The following is a 15824-nucleotide window of genomic DNA, read 5'->3' as shown; positions in this document are numbered from 1 at the left end:
GGCACCCACCGGCCGGGGCCGGGCTCCCTCTGCCCTCCCGGGGGGGTCCGGAGCCGGCGCAGCCCCCGGCCGGCCACTGGGGAAGGGGAGAGCCGCCGTCCCGGGGGTCGGGGGGGGCTCGTCGGGCTCCGGCTGCGGCTCCGCTGCTCCCCGCGGCTCCGGTGGCTCCGCGAGCGCCGAGGGATGAGCGGAGCCGGCGGATGAAGGATGAAGGGGGGAGATGCGCTGCAGCGCCCGCTCCGCTGCCATCCCGCCCCCCCGGGCGGCAGGGCTCGGGGGGGCACGGACACCTCTGTCCTGTCTCCCCCCCGCCCCGGCTGCATCCTCCTGCCCTTCTCCGGTGCCCCAGGACCGGGAGGGGGCATCCGTAGGGGGGTTTGGGTCCCCGGGGGTGGGGGTGTCTGTCCCCCCCCGGAGCCCGGCAGCGCTCGCGGGTGCAGCGCCGGTGACGGAGCCGCCACCAGATGCATAGTGAGCAGCGGAGTTTCTCGCTTCCTATCCTACGCCTTCGCATGCGGAAGGTGGTGGGGGGGTTATTTTTATTTTTGTGCAGCGGGTGGAGAGATCCCCCGCTTCTCCCAGCTGGAAACTTGCGAGGTTTTCACGGCAGATCCCCTCTCTGCTGTCAGCAGCCTCCTTTGCTCCTCGTTCCCATCTGGCCGTGGGTGCCAGGGCCGGGCACACGTAGGACGGACGGAGCGATGCCCCTTCTCCCTTCTCCACCCGGGCTCGCTCCTGCCCAATTTTCCTGAAAAAGCACCGAGGATGTGGGTTGGTTTTCCTCCCTCGCCTCCCCCTCTCGGCAAATTAAAATGCGGCTTGTATGGCTCCTGGCCGGGGTGCTGTGCTGAATCCCTAACAATTTGTGTGCCTTTAACGTGCGGGTCTTCCTGTTGGGAACGCTGCCTCCGAGCCGGTGCGTGCGAGGAGCCCTGGCCTGGCCAGGTACGGCGGGCTCGCCGCTCTCCGACACTCCTTGCCTTGCAAACACCCCTGCCCGGGCTGCAAAAAACCAGATGATCTCATGTTCTGCTCGAGCTGGAGCCCAGGAGGGATGCGAGTGGAGCTGAAGTTCTGCTGAAGTACTGGTTCGGCAGAGGCCGAGCTTCCAGCAGGCACGAGGCTGAAATTTGGCAGCTGTTTTAACCTGAATCTCATTCAAGAGCGAATCCTGGGCTCTCTCGCTCAGGAGGAAACCCTGGGCGCTGGGAGCCGTTCGTATAATGCCAAAATACCTGCAAAATCTTTTGCTGATAGGTTACGTAATGGAGTTTGCAGAAAATCAGACATTTGGGCGATTTCTGCATTTATATACAACTAAACATTTTAATGCATTGTGACTAAGCATCTGTTCAAAAGTGCTTTTTAACCAAATCATCCAGAAAGCAGGAACTGGGACGTACCGAGAGAGGTTTTATGAATGTATCCTCCTGCTCGGCTCTGCCTTCTCTAAGCAGATTTTTTTCATGCACCAGAACTGTTCCCGATTGTCCTCCCCTCCTTCAGAGCACGGGTCAGAACATGTCCCGGCCAGAGAGAAATAAGAAAGAGTGAACTATTTTAAGAGAGAAGAGGAGAACCGGACCTATTAAGCAGTAACTAAGGACAGCTGTGTGGGGGTGGGTGAGAAGCTTTGAGTTATGGGGGAAAAAACCCCACCCAAGCAACTACCCAACCATAAAAAAACCTTGTAAAGCTCAATGCCTTCTGAGCTGCATGAGCTGTTGGAGCTGGTTTGTTTCTCATGGGTCACCGTAGGTTTGAAGTGTGGCGAGGGGGGGGTGAATGGCTCCCAAACACTTGTTTTCGTGCCCAAACTGCCTTTCTCCTGACATCTTGTAGCTGAAAGCTCTTCCCATCTGTGGAGGCCTCTGCAAGGAGATCTCACTAGTGTTTATGTTCCTCTGACAGCATCTTGGAAGAGAAGCGTTTGTACTCTACCTTAATGTATGGAGGAAAGATATATATAACCCCTACAGAGCACAGTGGGGTTTCCTCAGCCAACTATTGATGCTTAAGGGGCTTTCTCACCAGGATGAGTAAGATTGAGGCTCTTCATCTTCCTCTCTGTGTGTGAAGTTATGATATCTCTCCGTGCAGCTCACCTCTCTGTCCCCAGCAGAGCACGGGGCTTTGGGAGCATCTTCAGCTCATGCCAACAGGTGGATGAGCAGGGGAGGAGAGCACTGAGGTCCTCTGCTTTGTGTTCAGCCGTGTAATCACCACTTGAAGTTTTGTAGAAGGTTTCCTTTGGTGTAAAATGCTGGGAAGGATCTGCATTAGACGTGGGCTTTTTCCTCCGTGGTGAAAGCAGAAGTGTCCTTCCCTCCCCGCCTCCACCTCTCTCCCCACTCAGCCCTGATCCCTCCCTTCCACAAAGGGTGGTGGGACCAGTGGGATGGGGGGTTTCCCTGCTGCCTGGGGGTGGCACGGAGTTTCTCACACTCCTGCCGTGGGGTGACACTGGTGCTGATGGAGCTGAGCTGCTGGGACTCGGGGGTCATTGCTCCTGGAGTCACACAGGACGCGTGGGCACGTTGGAGATGGGCACAGGCTCTGCCAAGCAGGGCAGTGTGTCTCCTCGGGCTGTGCACGCCAGGAGTCCTCCTCCAAAATCACAGCTAACGAGAGACAGGACTGCCTGCTCAGGGAATGAGGAAGGGGGAGGTTTTTCACCCGAGGTCCCTGTTGCTCACGGCTGTGAAGGGCGTGTGGGACCTTCCCTGAGTCACTTTGGTTAAAGTGCTGAAGAGCATCCTGGCTGCACCCCAAGGTCCCATCCCCAGCACCCAGTGAGCCCCCAGTGGGATGTTGGACTCCCTTTTGAAGGCAACGCAGATGAGATCTCCAGTTTGGCAATGGTTTACCTCGGAAGAGGCTGAGCCGGGGTGGGGGGTACATACATATGTCTGTATAAATAATACATCTGGCTGGATGTATTATTCTTGCATCTCTTGTTCACCTTCATCCTCTTCAGAAGCTGGGATACGAGTGCCCTGGCAGGACTTTGTGTTAACACAGCCCTTTCTGAGTGCATCCCTCTGTAGCCCAGGCTCTCCAGGGGCTGTCCCCATTCCTGGCCTGGCTGGGGAGGACTGGGAGGCACTGGGAGAGGGGCTGTGCCTGGCACCACGGGCTCCCCTTTGCTGCAGGGCCTCGGATTAATGCATCCTGTGTGGTGGACCGTGGAGAGAGAAATGCATGAATATTCAAGTACGTCAAATACAGTGACTTTTTTAGAGTACAATTCTATTAGAGCCTTCCAATAAAGAGTATGCCGATTGTAAATTAAATATCTGTTCTAAAAATAAAACAGAAACAATTTGGAAAGCTGTTTCCAAATGCATCAGGGAGTTCAAGGCAATATGTTTTTAGGCTGCTAGTTTTGCATTGTAAAAAAAAAAAAAAAATACTGTTACTTCACAGTGTCATAGTTTTCCTTACAAATTTAACTTCATGAAATTCAATAACTGTGCTGAAAAAAAATGCCAAATGTTTCATCTGTTCCATATTTTCTGGGAGTAGATCCATGCAATATGGGGAATATCAGCACACTTTTTTTAGTTTCTTTTTTTATACTGGAAAACTAATTTTTGGTCTCCCTTAGAACTACAGACTTCTCATTACAAGCTTTAATAATGAACTAATTACCGCTTCATGTCTCTGTCCTCAGTGGATGTAATTTTAAGTAGTCAATCAACAACCCTTCTTTCTTGTCTAAATACCTTTTTGCTCTTGTCAGTGGTGGTTCTGGTGGCCCATGGGGGTGCGTTACCAAGACCCTTCAGGGAAGTGTTCAGAAACTAGTGTGGGACAAGGGAGCACAATGAGATGGGGAGTGTAAATTGAAGCTTCCCGTATGTTCCTGGGGGGGTTGGCTGCATTTCCATCTGCGGGCACCTTCGTACTGAGAAAGATGAAAGTTGCAGTCCTGCCGTCTGCTCTAGACACAGTGAAGCCGGTCGAAATCTGATTATTCAGAGAGAAATGCAGCTCTGAGCTGGAGGCTGGTTTTTTTTTTTTCCTTAGCAAAGGCCGTGAGTGAGGATACCCCGGGCAGAGGGAGGATGCTCTCCCGCATCCCCAGGCTGAGCCCCAGCCTTCGAGGTGCCGTGGCTGGTGATGGAGGTTGTGGTTCTGTCTCAGGGACTCCAGGTTGGCTCTCGATGGGCATCGCTGCCTGTTCCCGCTGGGTCTGGGGCTGGGTCCTGGAGAAGAAGGACGAGGGCTGGGTAGGGATTGCTTTATGGAACGTGTGATCCCGTGATTTCAAGAGATTCTCCTCAAGTGTTTGGTTTTTGATTAATTCTATGCTGCTTATCTGATCATTTTCTACAACCTCCTTTCCTCTGCAGCCAAACCCTTTGCAAACTGATGGCTCCTTCCTCTCTCCCTCTCATTTATTTAAGTTTCCCACAGGAATATGGGACACAGGCCCCAAGATTTCCATTTCTCTGGGTTCTGGGTGCAAATCCAGAGACCCACGGTGAGCCCCCTCCTGCTGAGCTGGACCTAACGAGCTGGCAGTAAATGGCCAATGTACCTGACTGCAGCCTGCCTGCCACGGGGGGACTCCGGGGTTGGTGCTGGTATTTGGGAAGAAAACTAACACACTTTAGCAATATTTTCCTCTAGATGCTAATGTATTTTGAACTCATTACATGTTTATTGCATTTCCCTCTTCTAACTGTTAATAAGACAATGCTGGTTTTAGTAAATAGAGTAATGATTCATTTTTTAAAAGATATTTCAGGAAAACTATGCATTTTTTCAGTTAGACTCATATGGAGAATGTAACAAAAAGCTAAAAACAAGAAGCAGTAAACTTTAATTCTTTCCCCCTTAAAAAAAAAGGCTTTTGTGTTTCTCAGCAAGCTTTCATTTTCATCAGCCTCTAAATATTTGTCCTTGTTACTGATGCACTTAATACATGTCAACAAGCTGAGCGTCGCAGTTCGACTGTGTTCTTGTTGAAATATTGGGCTACATTTAATAGATGTGGAATCTTACTTTGCCTGTATAAATCAAAAGGAAAGGAAAATCCTTACCTCAAGAATTCACATGCTTCCATGCGGAGTTACTGATGGGAGGTTGGAGGTGCTATGAATATATTTTTTCTGGAACACAGTATTTTGGAGGTAAAATTTATTTTCTTGACAAGGCAAAATTCAATATTAGCAATAATCTCGGCTCTTAATCTATTTTTGAGTGACTCTGTGTAGATGTTAGAGAGAAGGGACTGCAGAGAGTCATGTGGAAGATGACTGGCTCTGCCAGGAGAGCAAAGGATTTGCTCCTTTTGGGGCTATAATAATAATAGTGATAATTGGGGCTGGGGGCAGCACGGGGGGTGCTGGAGTGTGTCAGCTGGTTCAGTGAAAATGTATATTCACCAAGTGCATTCGTGCAATTCCCAATTTGCTCTTTGAAATGAAATAAGGTGACCTCTTTGGAATGACAAATGGAAGGATCATTTCAAGGCATTAATTTTTATGAAAGAAATATTGATCTGGTTTTGAATCTCATAACACTAATACTGTAAAACTACATGTACTATATTCTGTATTTTATTCTATTAAATGAGTTTTGCTTGGAGGCATTAAAACCATCCAACACAATGCTCTGCATCCTAACATCAGATGTTGTTATTTCTATTTATAGTGATACTCAAATTAATCTCAATGAGTGACAATGCTGACTGTCCCAGACACAGGACTATGATGAATTTTATCATAATATTGGAAGATACGAAGCATGTAATTAAGGCTGTTTGGAGAGCATGGAATCCAATATAGTCAGGTCATTAGTGTGGTGGAGTGGGTACCCAGGCAGAGAGAAATCTGAAGAAAAACAAGTATTTTCAAAGCCTTCCTTGTTACTGATGATTCACAAGGTCCTGTAGAGCTGACGGCAGTGGAGGTGTTCTTAATCATCGCCAATTTAGCCGAGAGTAAAGCATGGTCCTGTTATGGACCACTGAAATATGGTGGCCCTGCCCTGCCCCAGGCCCCAGTCACTCGTGCGCGGTCCCCATGTGTTTTACCGTGCTGGAGTAGCTCATCCCTGCAGAGATACTGTGGTTCTTCATGCAATGGTAATACGTTGGGAAGAGAGACTTCAAATGACAGCAGTTAATACGTAGGGATGGTCTAAAAGCTCTTTAATGTCTCTGTCCCTGTGTCACAGGGCCCCTGTGCCACCTCTGCACAGTGGAGGTTGCCATGGCCTGTTGGTTTTTGCAGCTCGGGGGCTGCTGGGTGTGATGGAGCGGGTGCTGGGGTGGGGTATCCGGGCTCTCCTGGGCCATGTTTGGTAGGAAAGCCCTTCTCTGGCACCATGCACATGTAGAGGTGCTGGGAGGGTGCAGGATGGGGCGCCCTGAGCACCCCTACAGCCGGGTGGCTGCTGAGACCATCATCTCTGGGCCTTGCTCCTTCTCTGGGGAACAAGTGCCTCCATCTGACAGAGTTTGGGAAGTGGTGGTGTGTTTCCAGAGAAACCACCAGCTCCAGTGGTATTGCCCAGATTCCCTCTAATTTAGTCTACATGGTGGTAGGTGATGCTTCTGCTGTGTCATTTGGGGTGTTTGGGAGAGGAATTAGTTGTCTCTGTCCCTGTGTCACAGGGCCCCTGTGCCACCTCTGCACAGTGGAGGTTGCCATGGCCTGTTGGTTTTTGCAGCTCGGGGGCTGCTGGGTGTGATGGAGCGGGTGCTGGGGTGGGGTATCCGGGCTCTCCTGGGCCATGTTTGGTAGGAAAGCCCTTCTCTGGCACCATGCACATGTAGAGGTGCTGGGAGGGTGCAGGATGGGGCGCCCTGAGCACCCCTACAGCCGGGTGGCTGCTGAGACCATCATCTATGGGCCTTGCTCCTTCTCTGGGGAACAAGTGCCTCCATCTGACAGAGTTTGGGAAGTGGTTCCAGAGAAACCACCAGCTCCAGTGGTATTGCCCAGATTCCCTCTAATTTAGTCTACATGGTGGTAGGTGATGCTTCTGCTGTGTCATGTGGGGTGTTTGGGGAGACGAATTAGTGTGCCGTATGAACACGAGTGTGTTGTGAAATATACATCCTCTTATTCCTTGGCCAACAAAGTAATGCATGCCTCGCTTCCAGGGACTTTTAAATGAACTTGGCAAGTCTGCCAAAACCCTGTGAAGTGCTCCTCATTAGAGATTGCCTTTCTCCTCGTGTTGAGATCATAGAGCCATTGAATTGCCTGGGTTGGAAGGGACCTTTCAGATCATCAGGTCCAACCATCAACTTAACACTGACTAAAACCACCACTAAACCTTAGCTCTAAGGGCTGTGTCTACCTATCTCTTAAATCCCTCCAGGGATGGTGACTCAACCACTTCCCTGGGCAGCCTGTTCCAATGCTTGACAACCCTTTCAGTGTAAAATTTTTTTTCCTAGTATCTATCCTAAACCTCTCCTGGTGCAGCTTGAGGCTGTTTCCTCTTGGACTACCTGGACTCTGATTTCAATGGGAAGAGAAGGCAGACTTGAGAGGGAGACCTTCGCTTGGAATGCTGTGCACTGCCTGGCTCAGCACAGATAAAAGATCTTTTCACGTGTAGGGCACATCAAATATCTCCATTTTTTCTGTTAAAAGGCTAGCCTGACCTGTGGGGGTGGAGAGGACAGTAAGGAGCAGTCTTAGGTTGCAAGATTTCATTCTGATGCTGGTTCTGCTTAGTGTCTATGAACGTGTTTGTGTACGTAGGTGTTTTATATATATAAAAATATATATACACCTGCACATATATATATAAATATATATTTTTTTTTAGATACTTGTGCTGTAAACAGAAGTGACCCGTCTTTAAACATCTTGCTCAGGGCTAAGGCTGGGAAGGGGAGAGCAGGCAGGAGCACCGGGCCATGGTGGGTGAGGATGGGATGGAGCACGCCTCCGCTGCCATTGACTGCTGCTGCTGTCAGGCCTGTCACCTGCTTGTTTGGCTTTTCGATTCTGTCTGTCTCACATTATTATGATGTTAGGACTCAGAAGAATCAATGATGTGTGATTAATAGAGAAAAGACGTGTTTTAGTTGTACAGAGCCACCTCAGAGGCGTTCAGTGGTACAGGCAACGGGTTGTGTTCAAGCTTGGCTCTTCCTATGCGGGTGAAGGGAGGACAGGCAGAAACCATGGTGGAAAACAGGGGGAAGAGCCCGGAGAGGGTGGTGTGTGGCTGGTGCAGTGAGAGACGGTGCTGGAAGGAGGATGCTCTGCAGAACCAGCTCTCCCTCTCCTCCCACCAGCAGGAGCCTCAGGTCTTTCCCCAGCAGATGCTGGGGTGGCCTTCCAGACCCCAGCATGGGCAGAGGGGATGGACAATGGGGCTGTGGTGGCTCTTCCCTTTGTGGCAGGCTACTGGCCATGTGCTTGCTGCCTTGGTTTCTGCCCACAGGCTGCTCTGACAGATCACAGGTAGGGCCAAGGTTGGGGTGGAGGAGTTGAGAGTGGTGACTGTGCAGCCTATTGCCCTGGTAGGGGCAGCTGGAAGCATCTGAGATTGCATCTGGTGTCTGCACAGCTCAGATCGGTGACACAGGAGTCCCAGTGAGGCCACAGACCCGCCGGTGTGTCACGCAGTGGGTAACTGGGACAAGCTGCTTGCCTTAGCCCAAGGGCAACGTCTTGCTGGAGCTGTTTTACTCCTTCCAGTTCAAAAGCCAGATAATCTGGACCTGGCTTTGGTGTGATCCCTGTGCTCCACCACATGCTGTAGAAGTGCCCTTAGATCTTGCTCTTACAACTGTTTTTGGCTTTTCACTTGCGGGTATAACAAGTGCTGACAAAGCCAAAACCTTAAGCTGTAGGTTGTCCTGAAAAATGACTCTGATCCAGGTTCTCCTCAGGTGGGTTGATACAAACCCGTATCTCCACATCCTTTGTTAGAGATTTCACATTTCTGTGGGCTGGGGGTGCCTGGAGCTGCTGGGGTTCAGCGATACGAGCCCTGTGGGACGAGCAGCCTTCGTGGGAGCTGAAGGGCGAGCTCTGCGCTGCCTTTAAACACCCTTCTCACTGGAAACATTAAAAAAGTTGGTTGTAGCCTGGTTTCCAGGGTTAGCTGGAAAAGTCATCCTTTTTGTGTTCATAAACCAAGCTTCAGTTATAGAAATGACAGTGTAAAAGTGAATATATGTCCCTGCATGTGATTTTTATAGCAGCCATTTATTACTATCCTTCACAAAGGCCTTAATCCTGACTTTTCTTAGAAGAGTGCCCATACATAAATAGGACTATAAATCCAAAGATTGTAGAGAATGGAAACACACACTTATCTTGGCACAATTTTCCAGCCTTTCCTTTGGATGCTCCAGCTCTGGCTGATGCGGGTGGGAAGGCAGCAATCTGGACTGACTCACTTGGAGAGTTTGAAGCATCCCTTTGTCCTGGGGCTGTCCCCTTGACGTCCCTCCTGCTCCAGCTCCCTTGGGTGCTCCCCTCCTGCCTTCTGGGGGTGGAGGTTATTTGTGTGGCTCCTTCTCTGGTGGCTCTCCATCCTCACGGTGAGTCACTGATGGGAGATGGAACCCAGGCTGGTCCTGGCAGGTGCTTGGCTAACTTGTTTTATAAACTTCTCAAGAATATTCTTCAACCTCCATTTGTTGTGGGGTTTTTTTTGGGTTTTTTTGTTTGTTTGTTTATTTTTTGGTTGTTTGTTTTTTTCTCTTAATAGTCAGCTTTTATCCTCTTTGCTGGAAATTCTCCTAGTTTTGTTTTGACTGTACTTTCACAGCATGCCATGAGGCTTAAGTGCATCCCACGATGCAATAGGTATCGTCCTAAAGCAAGACTTTTGCTATCCCTTCTAGGCTGGAAGTTGGGTACAGAAAAAGTAGAGGTTTTGAACGGTTTAGTGGGAGCCATTTATCCCCAGGATTAACATTCACAGCTGGGACTTGGGAATCTCCATCTCTCTCTGATTCAGGCTCAAGATGTTGGCCTGAATTTCCAATGGTCTGGATGGGTATTAGTGGCTATTTTCAATCCTGTCTCATCCCAGTGATGCATTTCCAGTGCGGACTATCTGTGTTTTAAAAAAACAAGTAAAAAAAAAAAAAACAAGAAAAAACGCATAAGAAATTTGCTTCCGCAACAGCCTTTGTTTATAGAACCAGGAATTTTCCCTATGAAGAAAATAATAATCCCAATTTTCTCAATTCAGTATCTTTGATGGAGAGGACAGAGGGTTCAGGATCTCAGGAGACTTTTGTGCCTACGTGGTCTGAGATGGGAATGTGCAGGTTCGGTGCCATGTAAGTTTGTGTTCTCTGCTGCCATTTTACAATCTGTGTAGACTCACATTCTGCAGGCTCATATGCAGAAGATTTTCTAATAAATTTATTATTTCATAAAGATTTTAATAACAGTAATTATGCATTCATCAGAATGGAGATTTGTTTCAATGTCATTAAATTCAGCCTCATAATTATATGCATGGTATTTTTGCACAGAGTACAAACTGAGTGCAATTGCTTTGTAAATGTATCCCAGCACTTGGCGACACAGGACGAATTTACATCTTTGCAGGATTTTCATCTCCAGCTATTGGCGTGTTCAGTATAGCAAGAAAAAATGGGAGAGCAGGAAATTTTCTTCTCTGAGAATGGAGGATTTGGGGCCTAAGAATTGCAGCAGGTTTCTATTTGCAGCAACAGCAAATGATCTCCTTAAAACAAGATCGCAATCTATACTGCTTTTTTTTCTTTTTTTTTTTTGGAACACAAATTTATTTTTAGGCATCCTGAGATAAACACAGACACGTTAGTTTTTAAAGTTCTGCTGTTGGCAAAGAAAGCTGGACTAGACGGACTGCAATTCTGATAGGAAATTCCCTTTTCACTGTGAATATGGCCCTGGGAGAGCCAGGCATCTGCCGCTTTCTGGGTCCCTCTGCCTGATAAACACAGCTTGATAAGCTTAATCAGCACCTTTGTTTTCAATCAGGGTATCAGAGACCACTAATGTTTAATGGCAGTAATACAAGACTCCATGTAACATGCTTATTTTAAACACTGGGGATAGATATAAGCATATACTCTCTAATTTAAAAGTGAAACAAGGATCATCTTTTTTTTTTTTTTCCCCAGGATGAGCCCAGCTGGCCATAGAGGTTTGATAGATCTCTAAAGCTCATCTTGAGTTGTGACAGTGTATCCCCTGTATCTTACTATTTAATTTCCATGTTAAAAAAATAAATAAATCACAGGCAACTTGATCAAATCCCTCATATCAGCCTGTATCTTGAGTATCTCAAGGACAAGGCAGAGTTTAGCATTCACCGTGTAACATTCTCCATTGATTCCCCCGTCCCCAGCCTTCAGCATTTAAATTTTCTTTGACACTTGGGTCCATAACCACCTCTCTTGTGCTGTAACCTGTATTCTGGTGATGGCCAACGCTTCTCCTGCTCTTTCTCAAAAGCTTCAAAGTTCAGAACTTGCATCTCTGCAGATGTAGCCGGAGCCATCGGTGTTGCCTCCCCACCTTCCTGCCCTGCTATTGCCTATAGAAATGAGTTGAGAAAGGGTGTATTATCAATGTTATGTTCCTTATTGTGTCTTCTCCCCTTGCTGTTTCTCTGGCATTTTCCATCCCTACCTGCAGGGATGACCCTGCCTGCCCTCACATGAGGATATGATGGGACCACAGCTCCCCAGAGGACCCCCCACCTGTCCCTGGTTAACACGGGCTGAGGGCACAGCTGGGTTTATTCAATTTAACAAAGTGGTTCTGTGTGGTTGGGGTCAAGGTCCCCACTGATGAATGGAAGTGGGGCTCTGACAGCTTACACCAGCTGAGGTTGTGGCTTTATTTTCTATATTCCCTTTGGAAAGGGTACATTCCCCAGTTTGGGCCATCAGACACACTGGGATGCCCTTAGCCCATGGACATTTCTCATATTCATCTTATAACGAAGAGGTGAATATGGAAAAGCAAGATACAGGTTAACCTAATGGATGGCTGAAAGGTAATAAATTCTCTTGTTGTCTTGAATTTAACAACAGCTCATAAGAGCCTTGACAGCGTCGCCAGCAGTTTTAATTCTGCCTTGCCACTAGAGAGACAAGACTGAGTGCCCAGGGTCGCTTCCCATGCTGATCCCATCAGGAGGGAGTCCTAATAGGTAGGATCAAGGCCAAATCCCATTTAATAAAAATAAATGGCAGGAGTAAATCAGAAGTTAAAGGGAAACTGTCAGCTCAAATTTGGCTGGAAGTTGTTATTTTTATAGAAATAAAATCCAGCACTAATGGAGATGTTTTAGTGATTTTTAAAGAAGGTAATTTTGTGGTACTACTTGAATGCACAGACATGATATTGACAATAAAAATTAATTAAGTGACTTTTTGTGGTTTTGTAGTTTTTCTGTCTGACAGCAGTACAGATGATCTTGGAGTATTAGTGACATAGAGGAAATGATCTTTTGAAGGTGTGTATGCCAGTACTACAGTGAAGGATTCCCAAAATTAAGAAAGGCTATTTTGATGTCTTGGTGGCACCTGGGAGCCCCACACCTGTCCCAGAGCTCGAAAACCGTTCCTGTAGTGGGGTGTTAGTGTCCAAGGTAAAGCGATTTGTGCGCTGTATGGGATTCTGGAAGTTGACACAAGAATAAAATTATTATTTTTCCATCTGCCTGCAGCAACCGTGATGGCATCAGCCCGTAGGGAGTTCCAGCTTGTTTTCAGTGTGTTAGCTAAATTGGGTGTGTGGAAATGGAGAAATGATTTGACTTCTTCAAGCTTTGTGGAGGATGCCCAGGACACCTGCAGTCGGTCGGTGACACTGAGACTGTGGCAGTGGGAGGGGGTGGACACAGAGCAGAGGGGCTCCAGTCCTTTGAAAGGCCTTCCAGCCTTAGGAATATTTTTTTTTTGTGATCAGCTAAACTGTGAAGGGCATTAAATCCATGGAGAAATGAAAGAAATCACAAATATACTTTTTCCCCACCTGTGATAAATGTGCTTTGCTGGAGAATCAAATTGTTATTAAAAAAGCCTTCAAACCCTGTGCTCAGATTTTCTCAGGAAGAATCTTCTTACATTTCAGAAGAAAATAAATACCTCTAAGCACAAAAGCTCTGAGGAATGAGGCTGATCACTCTCCTATAAAATGTCCTGCTTGAGACAAGCCAAGCTTCTGCCGCTCTAAGAGATCCATCTGTTGGTGAAATCGTAATTGCTTATTCAGATGTGCGTTATGTGGCTACGATGATGATAAAGGCACGTCTGTGAAATGAAGCCCGTGTTTGTTTCTGAGCGTGGGTCTGTGCCGGGCTATAACCCCACACCTCATGTTTGAGCACGGAATGACTCTTTCCTGATTGCCATAACCCAGGGCTTGGTCCTGCCTCAAAACTCTTCTCAGCCCTGGGGGAAATGCCCGATGCAGAACCCTGGCACGGGGGCTCCTTTTGTGGGCAATGGGGCTCGTTAGCCCAGTGGCCAGCGAGTGCCCACCACCGCCGGGTAGCTGAGGTTTAACATTCCGCCTCTTAACAATGAATTGAGTTGTAGCAGTTTATCACAAATATGAGCTGTTGCAGGGGGCAAACCAGCTGATTTGTGATACTTCTCTGTGGCAATTTACCGTACCCGTCTCTATGCAGTGCTTTATTTATACATATGGCTTTGTTTTTCCTTTCCCTGCTTTTCCGATTTGAATTTTTTAGCAGTAAAAGTGTGCGTGCCTCCCTCTTCCCTCCCTCCCCTGTTCCTCACTCAGCTCCTAAGCAGCCTGGAAAATTGGTCTGACAGTTGATCCTTATCTTCAGGGCGAATTTTAGATAAGATGCTATTGGGTTCATGAAATTAAGTTTTTTTTCTTGTGCCATTATAAAGGTATCGTTGAGCTGGCAGAACTAGCAAACTTGTCTTTTTTGTCTTTCCTACTGTTTTTGTAAAACAGATGTTAGATCATATCACTTAAATTATTATAAATACGGCACACATTAAAACCAACAAAAATAATGAGGAATAGTTTAAACACACAGTGAGGAGAAAACACGATCTTTCTCAATTGAGCTCTTTGTTCTGTTCATGAATCTTTTTGTCATATTTGTTGACTGAGATTTTTTTTATTTATTTAATGTGCTCCGTGAGGACAAATTAAAAATGCCAGTTACTTAATGAAATAAAATCGTGCTGAGGTTTGTGCTGCTTTAACTCTCAGCTTTGTGCTTTGCCTTATGCCTGGTACCCTGGAAGTTTCTCAGTGGTGCTGAGGTTTGCTGAGAGGCGAGAAGGAATCCGGGCTGTGGCCCTCATTAGGCTGCAGAATTCCCTGGGGAAGGCTGGAAATGGACCCAAGGCTTTGGAGAGGGTGGGGATTGTCAAAGCCAGTGAGTGGGAATGAAGTACGTTTCCAGTTCCTCCCATTTTCCTTTTATCCCAACCCAGGCCTAAAACCCAACTCATTCTATTGATTGTTCTATCAAACTTAATAAGACATTTTGGTTTTAGCTGGTGGCAGTCTTTTGGAGAGTGTTTCAATGGGGGAAATTAAAGTTACGATGAATTCCTCAGACTCTTTGCTTGCAGTCACCCTTCTTACCTCACCCATCCTCTTTGTGTGATGCTTCTCCCATGGTCTCTGTTTGCAGGGTCAGCTCCTTAGTTTGCTTTGGGATGGCTAAATCCGTGTTAATTTTGACTGACCAGTGGGTGATGTATCCCCATCAGGGACACATACAGGCGATGCCCCTGTATTTGGGAGTGTTTTCTCAGGGTCCATGGTGTTCCCCTGGAGGCACTGGGACAGCAGATGATTCAGGACCCGGTGACTCCATTGAAGACCTACAGCAATACCTTAGAGTGAGCTTTTAAGGAACGTCTCTGCTTAGTGAATTACCTGGGATACTTATCTCAGGGAAGGGGCACATTCAGGCTAAATGACAGCCTGTCACTGCACAGAACAAAATACTCTTATAAGCTACAGCAATTTTAAAAATAGAAACCAGGGAGAAAATGGACTTGAAGGTACATAGCACTCAGAGAGAAGGGAATTGGTCCTAATGGGCCTTGAGCTGTGCTGGGGATGGAGGGCTGCGAGCTCACGAGCTGCAGGTGGGAGCAAAGTTACTGCTCTCACATGTCTCCCCTTATCCGATTTATTTTTATTCCTAACTTGGACAAATCACTGCCTCAGACTTGAACTCTTCCTTCTCTGGCTGCTGCAAGGGGCTGCTGGTGGCCGGGTCGGGTGGGACGGGGGAATCAACCAGAAAAACCCGGCTGCTCTGAAAGACTTGCTTTATTTTGCAAAAAACTTGCATCACCTGAAATCTGTTGCTCCTAGATTAGGCAATATCTGATTTCAAAGATTAATCCATGGCCTGGCTCCCGAGTTTAACAGATGAGCACTCGCTGTAAGCCTGGGAAAGATGGAAATGGGATTTTTATCTGCTCCTGCACGCTCCTTGCTCTCAGTCCTGTGCACTTTCCAGGTGAGTCCCCCCCCCTGCAGCCCCTGCTCACACCAAGGGACCAGCCAAATAACTCCCCCGTGGCCTGGGACCCCCTGTGGGGGCTCAGACCAGTCTCCCCACTGCTTTCTGCAGCCCCAGGCTGGGTCAGATCCCCAGCACTGATGGCCAGGCTGAGCAGGGTCTGGCTGGTCCTTGCTCTTGGCTGGGGAGGACTCTCTGGAGCCTCTCAAACCTCTCACGTTTATTGTCAAAACAGAAAAAAAAAAAAAAAGAAGGAAAAAAAAAAGATGTTTGCTCTCCAGCTCATTTTTTTCTTCCTCACCTCTCTCCCAGTGCTCACATAAATTAAGCAAAATGTGGTGCAATTGGATTCT

At 47.6% G+C, this 15824-nt stretch overlaps 1 protein-coding gene across 2 annotated transcripts in view; it reads left to right on the top strand.

Annotated features, from left to right (window-relative positions):
* GRM7 (glutamate receptor, metabotropic 7) overlaps nucleotides 1–15824 on the top strand; it is a 292383-nt gene that overhangs the window by 925 nt on the left and 275634 nt on the right. The gene's annotated exons all lie outside the window — the stretch shown is intronic.

Source organism: Calidris pugnax, unplaced genomic scaffold (genome assembly GCF_001431845.1).
Source record: "Calidris pugnax isolate Ruff unplaced genomic scaffold, ASM143184v1 scaffold81, whole genome shotgun sequence".
Classification (NCBI taxonomy): domain Eukaryota; kingdom Metazoa; phylum Chordata; class Aves; order Charadriiformes; family Scolopacidae; genus Calidris; species Calidris pugnax.
The sequence above is the reverse complement of the archived record's forward strand: the minus strand, read 5'-3'. Positions and strand labels throughout refer to the sequence as shown.